A 13,418-nucleotide genomic window follows, 5' to 3' on the forward strand; every position below is an offset into this window, starting at 1 on the left:
CGATATCCCCCCTTTGTTGGTGATCTCTCAAAAAGTGATACCGAATGGCTATGTGCTTAGTGCGGCTGTGCTCAACGGGATTATCCGCCATGCAGATTGCACTCTCATTATCACATAGGAGAGGGACTTTGCTAAATTTGTAGCCAAAGTCCCTAAGGGTTTGCCTCATCCAAAGTAATTGCGCGCAACAATGGCCTGCGACAATATACTCGGCTTCGGCGGTAGAAAGAGCTACTGAGTTTTGTTTCTTTGAAGCCCAAGACACCAGGGATCTCCCCAAGAAACTGACAAGTCCCTGATGTGCTCTTCCTATCAATTTTACACCCTGCCCAATCAGCATCGAAATATCCTAATAAATCAAAAGAGGATCCCTTGGGGTACCAAAGTCCAAACTTAGGTGTATGAACTAAATATCTCAAGATTCTCTTCACGGCCCTAAGGTGAATTTCCTTAGGATCGGCTTGGAACCTTGCACACATGCATACGGAAAGCATAATATCCAGTCGAGATGCACATAAATAGAGTAAAGATCCTATCATCGACCGATATACCTTTTGATCTATGGATTTACCTCCCGTGTTGAGGTCGAGATGCCCATTGGTTCCCATGGGTGTCTTGATGGGCTTGGCATCTTTCATTCCAAACTTGGTGAGTATATCTTGAATGTACTTGGTTTGGCTGATGAAGGTGTCTTCTTGGAGTTGCTTGACTTGAAATCCTAGAAAATACTTCAACTCCCCCATCATAGACATCTCGAATTTTTGTACCATGATCCTACTAAACTCTTCACAAGTAGATTTGTTAGTAGACCCAAAAATGATATCATCAACATAAATTTGGCATACAAACAAATCATTTGCAATTGTTTTAGTAAAGAGAGTAGGATCGGCCTTGCCGACTTTGAAGCCATTAGTGATAAGAAAATCTCTTAGGCATTCATACCATGCTCTTGGGGCTTGCTTGAGCCCATAAAGCGCCTTAGAGAGTTTATAAACATGGTTAGGGTACTCACTATCTTCAAAGCCTGGAGGTTGCTCAACATAGACCTCTTCCTTGATTGGTCCATTGAGGAAGGCACTCTTCATGTCTATTTGATAGAGCTTAAAGCCATGGTAAGTAGCATAGGCAAGTAATATGCGAATTGACTCAAGCCTAGCTACGGGTGCATAGGTTTCACCAAAATCCAAACCTTCGACTTGTGAATATCCCTTGGCCACAAGTCGGGCTTTGTTCCTTGTCACCACACCATGCTCATCTTGCTTGTTGCGGAAGACCCACTTGGTTCCTACAACATTTTGATTAGGACGTGGAACTAAATGTCATACCTCATTCCTCGTGAAGTTATTGAGCTCCTCTTGCATCGCCAACACCCAATCCGAATCTTTAAGTGCATCCTCTACCCTGTGTGGCTCAATAGAGGAAACAAAAGAGTAATATTCACAAAAATGAGCGACTCGAGATCGAGTGGTTACCCCCTTATGAATATCGCCGAGGATGGTGTTCACAGGGTGATCTCTTTGAATCGCCTGGTGGACTCTTGGGTGTGGCGGTCTTGGACCCTCATCATCTTCCTTATCTTGATCATTAGCATCTCCCCCTTGATCATTATCCTCCTCTTGAGGTGGTTTCTCTTGATCTTCATTTTCATCATCTTGAGCTTGATCCTCATCTTGAGTTGGTGGAGATGCTTGCATGGAGGAAGATGGTTGATCTTGTGCTTGTGGAGGCTCTTCGGATTCCTTAGGACACACATCCCTAATGGACATGTTCCTTAGCGCGACGCATGGAGCCTCTTCATCATCTAGCTCATCAAGATCAACTTGCTCTACTTGAGAGCCGTTAGTCTCATCAAGCACAATGTCACAAGAAACTTCAACTAGTCCAGTGGACTTGTTAAAGACTCTATATGCCCTTGTGTTTGAGTCATAACTGAGTAAAAAGCCTTCTACAGCCTTAGGAGCAAATTTAGATTTTCTACCTCTTTTAACAAGAATAAAACATTTGCTACCAAAGACCCTAAAATATGAAACATTGTGCTTTTTACCGGTGAGGAGTTCATATGATGTCTTCTTGAGGATTCGGTGAAGATAGAGCCGGTTGATGGAGTAGCAGGCGGTGTTAATCGCCTCGACCCAAAACCGGTTCGGTGTCTTGTACTCATCAAGCATGGTCCTCGCCATGTCAAGTAGAGTTCTATTCTTCCTCTCCACTACACCATTTTTTTGAGGCGTGTAGGGAGAAGAGAACTCATGCTTGATGCCCTCCTCCTCAAGGAAGCCTTCAATTTGTGAGTTCTTGAACTCTGTCCCATTGTCGCTTCTAATCTTTTTGATCCTTAAGCCGAACTCATTTTGAGCCCGTCTCAAGAATCCCTTTAAGGTCTCTTGGGTTTGTGATTTTTCCTACAAAAAGAACACCCAAGTGAAGCGAGAATAATCATTCACAATAACTAGACAATACTTACTCCCGCCGATGCTTATGTAAGCTATCGGGCCGAATAGATCCATGTGGAGCAGCTCAAGCGGCCTATCAGTCGTCATGATGTTCTTATGTGGATGATGAATACCAACTTGCTTCCCTGCTTGACATGCGCGACAAATTCTGTCTTTCTCAAAATAAACATTTGTTAGTCCCAAAATGTGTTCTCCCTTTAGAAGCTTGTGAAGATTCTTCATCCCAACGTGGGCTAGTCGGCGATGCCAGAGCCAACCCATATTAGTCTTAGCAATTAAGCAAGTGTCAAGTTCAGCTCTATTAAAATCAACTAAGTATAGCTGACCCTCTAACACTCTCTTAAATGCTATTGAATCATCAATTCTTCTAAAGACAGTAACACCTACATCTGTAAAAAGACAATTGTAGCCCATTTTGCATAATTGAGAAATAGAAAGCAAGTTATAATCTAAGGAATCTACAAGAAAAACATTAGAAATAGAATGGTCAGGTGATATAGCAATTTTACCAAGTCCTTTGACCAAACCTTGATTTCCATCCCCGAATGTGATAGCTCTTTGGGGATCTTGGTTTTTCTCATAGGAGGAGAACATCCTTTTCTCCCCAGTCATGTGGTTTGTGCACCCGCTATCAATGATCCAACTTGTGCCCCCGGATGCATAAACCTACAAAACAAATTTAGGCCTTGTTCTTAGGTACTCAAACGGTCTTGGGTCCTTTGACATTAGAAACAAGCACCTTGGGTACCCAAACACAAGTCTTTGACCCCTTGTGTTTGCCCTCAACATATTTGGCAACTACTTTGCCTGATTTGTTAGTGAGCACATATGAAGCATCAAAAGTTTTAAATGAAATATTAGGTTCATTTGATGCAATAGGAGATTTCCTTTTAGACATTTTAACATGGGTAGAACGCCTAGAGCTAGAAGCCTCATTCTTATAAATAAAAGCATGGTGAGAAACAGAATGAGTCTTCTTAGCATGAATTCTCCTAATCTTATCCTCAGGATAACCAGCAGGATATAAAATATAGCCCTCGTTATCCTGAGGCATGGGAGCTTTGCCCTTAACAAAATTAGACAATCTTTTAGGGGTATTAATTTTGACATTGCCTCCCTGTTGGAAGCCAATGCCATCCTTAATGCCAGGGCGTCTCCCACTATAAAGCATACTACGAGCAAATTTAAAATTTTCATTCTCTAATTCATGCTCGGCAATTTTAGCATCTAATTTTGATATATGATCATTTTGTTGTTTAATCATAGCAATGTGATCATGAATAGCATCAATATTAACATCTCTACATCTAGTGCAAATAGAGACATGACTAACAGTAGATGTAGAGGGTTTGCAAGCTTTTAATTCATCAATCTTAGCATGTAACATGGCATTCTCATTTCTAAGATTGGAAATAGAAACATTGCAAACATTTAAATCTTTAGCCTTAGAAATTAATTTATCATTCTCAATCTTAAGGCTAGAAAGTGATTCATTCAACTTGTCAATTTTAGCAATCAAACTAGCATTATCATTTTTAAGTTTGACAAGAGAATCATCACAAACATTTAATTTCTCTACCTTAGCAATTAATTTGGCATTTTCATTTCTAAGGTTAGAGATAGTGTCATGGCAAGTGCTTAGCTCACTAGTCAATTTTTCACATTTTTCTACCTCTAGAGCATAAGCATTTTTAACTTTAACATGCTTCTTATTTTCCTTAATAAGGAAGTCTTCTTGGTATCCAAGAGTTCATCCTTCTCATGAATGGCACTAATTAATTCATTCAATTTTTCTTTTTGTTGCATGTTTAGGTTGGCAAAAAGAGTGAGCAAGTTATCCTCATCATCACTAGAATTATCCTCATCACTAGAAGTTGCATACTTAGTGGAGGATCTAGATTTTACCTTCTTCTTCTTGCCGTCCTTTGCCATGAGGCACTTGTGGCCTACGTTGGGGAAGAGAAGACCCTTGTTGACGGTGATGTTTGTGGTGTCCTTGTCGGAGGAGAAGTCGGTGGAGCTCTCGTCGGAGTCCCACTCCCGGCAAACATGGGCATCGCCGCCCTTCTTCTTGTAGTATCTCTTCTTCTCCTTCTTCTTCCCCCTCTTGTCGTCGCCCCTGTCACTGTCACTAGAAATAGGACATTTTGCTATAAGGTGACGAGGCTTACCACACTTGTAGCAAACTTTCTTGGAGCGGGGCTTGTAGTCTTTCCTCCTCCTTTGCTTGAGGATTTGGCAGAAGCTCTTGATGATGAGCGCCATCTCCTCGTTGTCGAGCTTGGAGGCATCGATGGGGAGTCTACTTGATGTAGACTCTTCTTTCTTCTCCTCCGTCGCCTTGAATACGATGGGTTGTACCTCGGGTACGGAGGAGGCGCCTTGCTCGATGATCTTCTTGGAGCCTTTGATCATCAATTCAAAGCTCACAAATTTTCCTATAACCTCCTTGGGAAACATTAGCTTGTATCTAGGATCACCACAAATTAATTGAACTTGTGTAGGATTAAGAAAAACAAGTGATCTTAGAATAACCTTGACCATTTCATGGTCATCCCATTTGGTGCTCCCGAGGTTGCGCACTTGGTTCACCAAGGTTTTGAGCCGGTTGTACATAGCTTGTGGCTTCTCTCCTTGGTTGAACATAAAACGACCAAGCTCCCCCTCGATCGTTTCCCTCTTGGTGATCTTGGTCACCTCATCTCCTTCATGCGTGGTCTTGAGCATGTCCCAAATCTCTTTGGCGCTCTTCAACCCTTGCACCTTATTATACTCCTCTCGACTTAGAGAGGCGAGGAGTATAGTAGTGGCTTGGGAGTTGAAGTGCCGGATTTGGGCAACCTCGTCTGAATCATAATCTTCATCCCCCGGCGATGGTACCTGCACTCCAAACTCAATAATGTCCCAAATACTAGCATGGAGTGAGGTTAGGTGATGCCTCATCTTATCATTCCACATGTTATAATCTTCACCCTAAAAAACGGGTGGTTTGTCTAGTGGGACGGAAAGTAAAGGAGTGTGTTTTCAAATGCGAGGATAGCGTAGGGGGATCTTACTAAACTTCTTGCGCTCATGGTGCTTAGAAGTGACGGACGGCGCGTCGGAGCCGGAGGTGGATGGCGACGAAGAATTGGTCTCGTAGTAGACCACCTTCTTCATCTTCTTTTTCTTGTCGCCGCTCCGATGCGACTTGGTGTGTGAAGGGGATCCCTTCCCCTTGTTGTTGGACTCCCCTGATGGAGCCTTCCCGTGGCTTGTGGCGGGCTTCTTGCCGGTCACGACCTCCTTCTTGGCGTGATCTCCCGACATCACTTCGAGCGGTTAGGCTCTAATGAAGTACCGTGCTCTGATACCAATTGAAAGTCGCCTAGAGGGGGGTGAATAGGCAGAATCTAAAAATTATAAACTTAAGCACACACTACAAGTCGGGGTTAGAGTTAGAATTAAAATCGAGTCCGAAAAGAGAGGGCGAAAACAAATCACAAGCAAATAGCAAGAGTGACACGGTGATTTGTTTTACCGAGGTTCAGTTCTTGAAAACCTACTCCCCGTTGAGGTGGTCACAAAGACCAGGTCTCTTTCAACCCTTTCCCTCTCTCAAACGGTCACCTAGACCGAGTGAGCTTCTCTTCTCAATCAACGGGTCACTTAGACCCCTCACAAGGACCACCACAACTTGGTGTCTCTTGTGTTGATTACAAGTGTCTTGGGAACAAGAAAGAAGGAAGAAGAAAAGCGATCCAAGCGCAAGAACTCAAAAGAACACAACTATCTCTCTCTCGCTAGTCACTAATTGATTGGAGTGATCTTTGGACTTGGGAGAGGATTTGATCTCTTGTTTGTGTCTTGGAGTGAAGTCTAGAGCTCTTGTATTGAATGCAATGGCTGAAAACTTGGATGCCTTGAATGTGTGGTGGTTGGGGGTATTTATAGCCCCACCCACCAAAATGGCCGTTGGGGAACTCTGCTGTCGACGGGCGCATCGGACAGTCCGGTGCGCCACCGGACACTGTCCAGTGCGCCAGCCACATCACCCAACCGTTAGGGTTCGACCGTTGGAGCTCTGACTTGTGGGGCCACTGGATAGTCCGGTGGTGCACCGGACAGGTCCTGTTCACTGTTCGGTGCGCCTTCTGCGCCTGCGCTGACTTCTGCGTGCGCAGTCCACACACTATAGCTCATTGTTCACCTTTTGCAGACGACCATTGGTGCGCTAGCCGTTGCTCCCGCTGGCACACTGGACAGTCCGGTGCTACATCGGACAGTCCGGTGAATTATAGCGGAGAGCAATTTCTAGAAACCCGAAGGTAGCGAGTTCAGAGTGATCCACCCTACGCAACGAACACTGTCTGGTGGCACACCGGACAGTTCGGTGCGGCAGACTAGGGCAGCCTTCGGTTTACTTTGCTCCTTTGTTTTGAACCCTTTCTTTTGACTTTGTATTGGTTTGTGTTGAACCTTTGACACCTATAGAACATATATTCTAGAGCAAACTAGTTAGGCCAAATGTTTGTGTTGGGCAATTCAACCACCAAAATTATTTAGGAAAAAGTGTGACCCTATTTCCCTTTCATTAACCAACTAGTAAATTTGTGTTGTGTGCCCTTTGTCCCAGATGGTTGATGCAAGAAGACACACAAGGTTTATCCTAGTTCGGGTAATAGAAGGCCCTACATCCAGTAGGGGAGGGAGACTTGTATTATCTTGCACCTAAGTGCTCGTAGTAGGGGATACAAACAAGTTGAGAGAGGGAGTGAGTCCCAAGTCTCTGAATATGATTGAGGCAAATGCCAATATCAGGAGTGGGTGAGTAGTGAACTATGAAATGTCATCCCCAGTAGAAGGTCCTAGGTGTCGGTGTTTAGAGTCCGACGCACACCCAGGGTTACCCCTTGCGGTGCTTTTGGGTAGGACGGTACTATTGACTGTAACTCAATGGTTCGTGCTGGACGCACGAGAGAGGGACAGGCGATTTTCTATAGGTTCGGGCCACTTAGAGAGGCATAATACCCTACTTCCTAGGGTGGATCTATATCTGGTGGATTACAAGCGGGGTCTCCTGAGTGGAGAAAGGCTAATGAGATAGGTAGATGGTCAATGATATATGATGGGGTACCCCTGGGCCTTATATACACAACCGCGGGGCACTCCATACGTACATGAGGATCATATGTCTCCTAAATAATAGTGAACCGACTGAACTAATCTCCCTACAATCTTGCTGATTTATCCCTAATCTGTCCCGATATTCAAGGACGCCATGCGCGGGAAAGTCGGGTGGTTTCTGCGGATAACGCACGAGCTGACAGATCACTTGGGCTTGAGTCCATTGCCTTCTCAGGTCAGCCCATTCTGCCAATATATCTAGCCTAGCCCACAAAGGGATGCCCTTGCAGGGTAACTAGCCCAAGGTCCCGCGCGAGGCCTTCTCGCCTTCTAGTGGCCTCGGGGGATATCTGTCCCCCACAAGCCCCCAATCTTTGAGTTGATTTTGAAATAATCAGCCCAAAGATTCTTGGTCCAGCCTATGGGTTTATTATATGACACGATTTCTGCTTCTGCAGATGGGTGCACCGAAGGTGCACCCATTGGATGTAGCCCCCGAGCTTTGAGTGGATTTTGGAAATATTCCATTCAAAGGTCTTCATCTTATGCTTTAGAAATCAGCATTTTGTCTTCATGGGACTAAAAATCTATTGGGTGCACTGAATGTGCACCCAATGGGTGTAGCCTCCGAGCTTTGAGTGGATTTTGGAAATAATCCATTCGAAGGTCTTCATCTTATGCTTTAGAAATCAACATTTTGTCTTCATGGGACTAAAAATCTATTGGGTGCACCGAAGGTGCACCTAATGGGTGTAGCCCCCGAGTTTTGAGTGGATTTTAGAAATAATCCATTCAAAGGTCTTCATCTTATGCTTAAGAAATCAACATTTTGTCTTCATGGTACTAAAAATCTATTGGGTGCACTGAAGGTGCACCCAATGGGTGTAGCCCCCGAGCTTTGAGTGGATTTTAGAAATAATCCATTCAAATGTCTTCATCTTATGCTTTAGAAATCAACATTTTATCTTCATGATACTAAAAATCTATTGGGTGCACCGAATGGGTGTAGCCCCCCGAGCTTTGAGTGGATTTTGGAAATAATCCATTCAAAGGTCTTCATCTTATGCTTTAGAAATCCAAATGATGCCATATGTCCATGCCTTGTAGGCCTGGAATCAATTTGATCGGTGATAGATTGGACGTCTGGCTAGTTGAAGCAGATGGTTCTCAGTTGGACATCACTCCGCTCTATGCTTCAATGCTTCTGTTGATTAGACTTGCACTTCAGTAGCCACATTTGGACTTCCTTCCATCTCAGCCGATCTCCTTCTTTTGTCGTGGTACATCCATTGCGTATATTTTGTGGATATGACTCCTTCAGAAAATCTTTGAAAATTATGGGCGACACACCCAATGGGTGTGCCCAAGGGGTGTCTTGGTACGCAGAGTGTTTACCGCACTGTCCTAAAGTAGTAACTTGATGTGACCGAGAGGTGTAATCATTTGCCTGAGCAGATGACTTAGGTCCAACCGGTGCCGTGTTACACGAAGCGGCACCTGTTGCCTGACTCATTTTCAGGCGGCTTGAATTGCTTATTGAATTCTTGCGACTGTTCGACGAGCGGGGTAGGAACTGGACGGTCACCCCCGGCCTCTATAAATAGCATGCTTGTCTCGGCTGTTCTCTTCACTCGTTCATTGACCACTTGCTTTCTTCTTTGTATTCTTCTTCACTCCCTCCCTTTCCAACCGACGATGGGCAGGGTAGGAGGGGCAAAGGTTTGCCTCGCCGTGCTGGCGGAAAGCGCAAGCGCGCTTCGAGTCCTCCCTCAGAGGACTTCAGCGATTCAGAGTACTCGGAGGAGGCCTCTTCCAAGTCCGAGCGATCGCTGGCTCTGGCTTCTCCCCCGACGTCATCTGAGGACTCGGATGACTCCATGGGGCTGTCCACCACGGCCCAGGCGTACTAGCGTTCCATCAAGCGCGTGCGGGCTCAGTGGGTCGGATGAGTCGGGGGTCTCCTCGGATGAGGTGGACTCCTCTAACTCCTCCGAGGAGTGTAGCGGCGGCGACAGTGACGACAAGGGCAACAACAACATCAGCGGCGACGATGGCAGAAGTGACAGCAGCAAGGGCGACGATGGCAAGGGCGACGGTGACGGTAGTAGCGACAACGACAAGGGCGACGGTGATGGCAGCAGCGATGACGGCAAGGGCGACGGTGGCGACAGCGGCAGCGACGGTGACGACAGGGGCGACGACAGCAAGGCGACAGTGACGGTGACAGGGCGACGGCGGCAGCAGCGGCAGGGCCAGTGGCGCAATGCCACTGGTTTAAATATTAGTATAGATAATAATAGTAGTAGTAAGTAGTAGTAGAATAAGATAGTGTTAGTTAGTAGCGTAGTGTAGTGTAAGTAGTAGAGTAATATAATGTAATGTAGTGGCAAGGGTAGAAGAGGCTGACTCATAATGAGCCGGCCTCGAGTTTGTATTACTTCCCCTGTTACAAATGAAGGATGAAGTAACTCCATTTAATCACTGTTGTTTGCTTTTCATTTGTGTGCTTGAAAGTTTGCCCGTGCGCTTGACAGTAATGGCATTTTGGAGGTAATGCCCGAGTGACGATTGCGGTCTTTACTTTTCCGAGTTGTGATTTGGCACTTTAGAGGTAATGCTCGACCTAAGGAGTCCACTTATACACATGCCGACATGCCTTCTTGAGTTCCGAACCCTAACTCTCGCTTTTACTTCTGCCACTTCTTCGCTTTCTGAATCCTTGAGCCCGCTCGCTTTGCCCGAGAGATTGTGATGGCCCTGTCACACCCGTTTCCAAAGGGACAGAGCCGGGTGCATCACATATGTGTTCTAGGATCTATTTCCACACATATGTTGACGTCACAAGTGTAATATATCAAAAGAACAATGCATAAAAGCATAAATAAAGATTATATTAACATATTACACTTTGAACAGACATAATGTCTTAACCTTTATTCATCAAAGTACAGCGAAACATGGACATCCATCCACAAGAAGATGACCAGGGGTATCACCAGACTAGCATCCATGGAGCTCAACATCATAACTTCATATGTAAACTTCTGATCAAAATTTAAGTAAGGGTGAGCTCACTTATGGTCGGGGCTCAGCAAGTGGGGGAAAAATTAATGCAAGTTTAACAAGGTGAAGCTAAGGTTGAGTAGTAAGCATTTTAGTTGGTCAACATTTTATTAACAACACCTGTCTTACTAATAAGTGTGAATCCTAAGTATTCCCATTAAACAAAGGTATAAGAGTATATCAAAAACACTTAAGTGAAACCACTTAAGCAAACCATTGGCAGATCATCGGATCTCGATTTATTTCCATCTTCAAGTTCAATTATCATGTGAGGAGTCTAGGCTGCTCATAACCGTGAGCACGACTAATATATCAGTTTTACACTCTGTAGAGGTGGCGCATCTTTACCCATGAGTCGTGATTCCCTTCTAGCTCGGGTTAGCTAGACCCATATTCACTTCCGAGGTGAATGGCTAGGGTCTCACTACGAGGCTTCTCCCTAGAGTCCTCATTACACACATGCTGGAAATGGTCAAACTGCATAAAGCACACCTAACATAACCAACCTATAGTCTAGACTGCAGGGTAAAGCTTTGGGAACTATGCTCGTATCCAATCTATCTGAGCCAGAACTATAAGCGCTTGCCAGATGCCCCCGTTTCGGTCGACCACGACCAGCACCCAACATAAGACTTCCCTAGTTATTTAGCCAAGACCAGAGCCATGATAGTTCTCATGGTAGCACTATTTTTCCGGGTGGTCACTCCATATTCCAATTAATATGCAATATTCTTATTTAACCATCGGGTTAACAACAATAATGTAAACTTACCATTTGGAACATTAGTATCATACAAGAGTGACCGCATAAAGTTAAGTTGTAGCAATAGCATAGCTACGAAGGTAAAATATAATACCCAAGTTTGATCAAGGAATACGGTAGAAAAGGTTAGGTGTATCCAAATAGGTAACCCGTCAAATTATGCATATATATCCAAGAATAAACTTTATTAAATGTATTGTTTGGGATCAAACAGAGTATGCAGAGGGAGAAGTCCACTTGTCTTGCTTATTGAAAACTTGAGGTTCTTCCACGGATAGAAATAGATCTTGATTCTTAACTACTAGTTCAACCACTGAATATCACACAAACAATAAGAAGAACAAACACCACTCAATAACATACCACATTCACCATACGTAAAGCTAAAAGAAAGCCTAACGAAAAGAGTGTTCGCTTTTCAAAAACGTCGCAAGTAATGGTTATAATAAAAGGTATTCTTTCCAAAAATGTGTGATCTATACTTTATAAAACAAGACATAAGCTTAAAAATATCTTAATTAAAATATACAAATATTAGGTTCACCAAATTAATCCTTTATAAAACGTCATACGTGATATGTCTAAGATTAAGAGTTTATAAGACGGTAAAACACATTATAACGATATTAAACCTTAACTTTTTATAAAAGATATATGTTATATATATAAGGTTAATGGGCTATGAAACACGTTATTAATTTTAGAAGCATTATAGAACGTATTATAATTCATTGTTAAACCTTCACTTATGATAAACTAAGATATAAGTCTAAATAGGTTTTATATGAAAAGATCACTATTATTAAATACCTATTTTATAAAAAAATATGATATATGTCTTAAATGAACTTTTATGTAAAAGACAATGAACAAACAACTATATTTTATTTTTATTAGAAATTACATGGCCTACATTATTATATTCGAAGTCAATATATAAAGTAACATTTTAAGTTATAAAAGAACTTAAACTCTTATTACTTTATTTTATCCTTTAGGAAAAGCTAAGTGATTCATATATAATGTGAACTAAATTCTATGAAATCATTAATAATGCCATAAATTTAGTTAAGAACAAATTGACTATAGGTTTTATTAATAAATTATGATAAAGGATAATTAATCTATTAATTATCTTTAATTCTATTGTAGGAACAAATCATCTAATTCATTAGAAAGGAAATTATGTATAAACTATGATTTTAGTTTATAAAAGCAATGACCCTTGTTATCTTTAATTAAGAAAATATAAATAATCTATTAATTGAACATATATTTATCTTCTATTTTTATTAAGAAACATATGGTCTACATATTCTTTTAAGTTTCTATTTAATACGGCTATACATAAACATCTATAACGAACCTTATTAAATCAAAAACATGATATCTATTAAAAATGTCATTTTAAAGTTAGAAACAAGTTATCTAATTTTTTAGTAAGAAACCTATGTTTATAACTATTAATTTCTTTATTAGAAAAGTATGAGTACCTAGTTAAGTCATTTTAACATTATTATAAATTCTACTATTTTGGTTTTCTCCTTTTTTCTAAATAGAATTTATACATATAACTAAAAATTGTTTATTTAATTCTTCTAACATTAATATTTTAAGAAGTACTTGTAAATTACTAAATGAGACTTTTAATAACATATTCATGGTTATTATGACATAGATATATATTTTACTAATTCTAAGTAATTAAGTGCTATACTTATGAATACTTTTATTATGACTAGTAACATCTATATTTTCATTTGCCCGGAACTATGTGGCCTAGTATTTCTTCTATTTTTCTTATATCAATAAAATTATACTTATACTAATGCTAACCAATATCATTCCACACACACTAAAGCGAAATTAATTATAAACATTTCTAGTATGAAAATCACTAAAGTAGTAAATAGTGACCGTATTCATTTTTAAAATTATAAAATCACACACATATTCAAAGCATTGTCGCGGCATTCGATTTGGCTACACGTATACATCGAAATCTCTAAAATCATACGCGTGAATCACCAAAT

Source organism: Zea mays, chromosome 9, assembly GCF_902167145.1.
Source record: "Zea mays cultivar B73 chromosome 9, Zm-B73-REFERENCE-NAM-5.0, whole genome shotgun sequence".
Lineage (NCBI taxonomy): Eukaryota > Viridiplantae > Streptophyta > Magnoliopsida > Poales > Poaceae > Zea > Zea mays.